At 41.6% G+C, this 2,735-nt stretch overlaps 1 pseudogene; it reads right to left on the reverse strand.

Moving 5' to 3' along the window:
* Positions 1–223: 223 nt before the first annotated feature.
* On the reverse strand, positions 224–1,584 carry LOC102501862 (28S ribosomal protein S31, mitochondrial pseudogene; annotated as a pseudogene).
* Positions 1,585–2,735: the final 1,151 nt, after the last annotated feature.

Genomic DNA, 2,735 nt, shown 5'->3' on the forward strand with positions numbered 1-2,735 from the left:
GGATCTGGGACTCCAACTCGAGTTGGCTATGTAGGTTCCAGTGCTTTCACTTTTAAGCCACCTACTGGTCTGCCTTTTTTTTATTTCTTTGTTTGTTTATTTCAATGTATTTCATTCAATTTGTACAATATTATTTTCTTTATTTCTTTTTTATTTATAGGAAAACTAGCAAAATTATTTTATTTTCATTGCCAGTAATTTGATTTAAATATTTCCGTGATCTTCAATTGAACTGTATGTTTCTTTTCTTTATAATGTCCTTTTTTTCATTAAAATAATTCCTAAACCACTCTATGTGCTCGACCTCCTGTTTAACACTTAGATATGGCTCTGTGGAAAGGCCACAAGCCACCAGCTCCATGAAGTGACATGTTTTGGAAAATCCTCTAGGTATTTATAAAGAAATACATTTTCATGAAATTCTAAATGACTGGGACCAGCAGTTAGCATAATGACTATGTCGCTGGACTCCCATGTTTGAGTCCTGGACCCGGTGGCTTAAACTCACACTGGGCATGTGTGCATGCGTGCCCAAGATCCCGAGAGGAGAATGGAGGAGAAGGGATTGTAGTGTGGCCATTCCCCTAGGGGGTAATTTCTCAATTTCTGTCTCTCTGTCTCTCTCTGTCTCTGGCGAGCACACACGCCCTATAGCAAAACCCTCTCCAAAAAAAAAAATTCTGAACGATCATCATCAAAACCTGCTTCATTGGTAATTGGGAACTCCCACAACTTCCCTTCTTTTGTTCACTGGATCATATCTTCAAATCCACTTGGAATAAGAAGTTCATTGACTCTGGAAACCCGCTTAGCAAATTCCACATCCCAAAGTGAAGGCGATGTCTCTGGTTCAGGTGCTTCTTCAGTAACTGCCTTAGTGTCAAAAATATTAAGTCTCTTCCCCTTGAATATATTTCTTCTAAGATGTTTTCTAAGATCAGCCATTTTCTCCTGGCCAAAGTCACTGTCCAATCCTTCATCAAACTGAATCTGATGCTCTGGTCTTGTACTAACTCTAGCTGTAACAGATCTGGCAACTTTCATATCTGATATTATGTTGCTGACACTAATTGTAGGTCTCTTTCCATCTACCTGTGCCCTCACGTCTTTCTCATGCTGCTTGAGTTGCATGAGCAGTTCTGATTTGGTCCTCTGCTTGTTGAAAGGGAGGGATTCTGCAACAGCAGATGGAGCCACCACCAACTCACGACTGAGCTGCTCCTTTCTCTTCTTTGGTGTATCTTCTGTAGTTTTCTTAAGCCTGCCAATTGCAACCTCCAAATTTGCAAGGGGTCTTCTGTTAGGTTGCTTTGTTGTTTGTACATTTACAGTACTTAATTCAAATTTCATGCTCTTAATAATATCTAAAAAGTCTTTTTTTGTATTTTCTTTGACATCGTCTTGGCTCTCTGAAGTCTTTTTGGAAATCTCATCGGTTGGAACAGACTGCTCATCTTTCTTGCTATAGATAACACTGTTGGTGCCAAAATACATTTGGATATTATTTTTTGTCCTGACTACTCCATGCCAAGCAGCCAGTAGCATGCCTGTAGTCATTGCCTCTGGGCTTCCACAAGACAAGGTCTGGTGGAAAAGCAGGCAAAGAGGTAGGAACACTGAGACTCTACGTAACATTGCCAAGAAACACTCTGAATAAAAAAGGTTCTTGGCTGCAGTATTGAGACCTCCAAATAGAAAATGCTATTGGTGTGGAAAAGAGGGACATGTTATCAAGGACTGCAAGGAAAAGCAAAGAAAGCCTTCCTCAAAAGGTAAATGCTGTGGTGAAGGCTTTCATTGGACTAACCAGTACTGCTCTTCTACTGATGTGTCAGAAAACCCTATACTGGGCACGCCTCCAGCCCAAAACTCAAGGAAGCATCACTCTTGTCTCAGTCCAACCCAGTAACTTAAAAAAGCCTTAACCAGACAACTAGAGTGGAGATTTATGACTCTACTCATGCTACAGCTGGGAGTGCTGGCATTCATTTCATTGCCCAAGAGGATGTTTCTTTAAGTTTACCAGAAGTCTCTCTAGTAAATAGCTATCAGGACCTCTAAAAAATGGGTATGCTTAAAACTTAAAAACACAAGACAGCTTTTGGTGACACTGTAGCCCTAATAACAGCATACACTGAATTAACTCTTTCTCTCTCTCTCTCTCTCTCTCTCTCTTTTTAAGAGGTTTTTGCTATAGGATGTGTGCACTCCTCAGAAAGACAGAGACAGGCAGAGAGACAGAAAGCAAGAAATCACTGCCTGGGGGAGGGGGAGGGATGGCCATGCCTCAATCCTTTCTCCTCCATTCTCCTCTAAGGATCTTGGGCACACAGGAACACCAGCCAGGTGTGAGTTTAAGCCACAGGGTCTAGGACTCAAACCATGGTCGACTACATGGGAGTCCAGCCACAAAGCAATTATGCCAACTGCTGGTACTGAGTTAACCCTTTCTCATCCCTAGGGTTATTACCAAACTCAAATCAGGTTCACTTGCCCAAGCACTATAAAATCAAACCATAGGCACATGGTGTGCTGAAGGAAAGTACAGCTTTATTGCAAAGTGCAAAGCAAGGAGAGCACGCAGCTCATGCTGAAAAGAGCTAGTCTCCCCAAAATGTTCCCCACATGTGTTTTTAAGGGCAAAAATTAGGGGTAGAGGCCCTAAGCACATGATCAGTTCAGTGATTGGTTCAAGAGGGCATAATCATCTTGTGGGCATTCTTGATTGATTATGC

Source organism: Tupaia chinensis, unplaced genomic scaffold (genome assembly GCF_000334495.1).
Source record: "Tupaia chinensis unplaced genomic scaffold, TupChi_1.0 Scaffold148546_1, whole genome shotgun sequence".
NCBI lineage: Eukaryota > Metazoa > Chordata > Mammalia > Scandentia > Tupaiidae > Tupaia > Tupaia belangeri.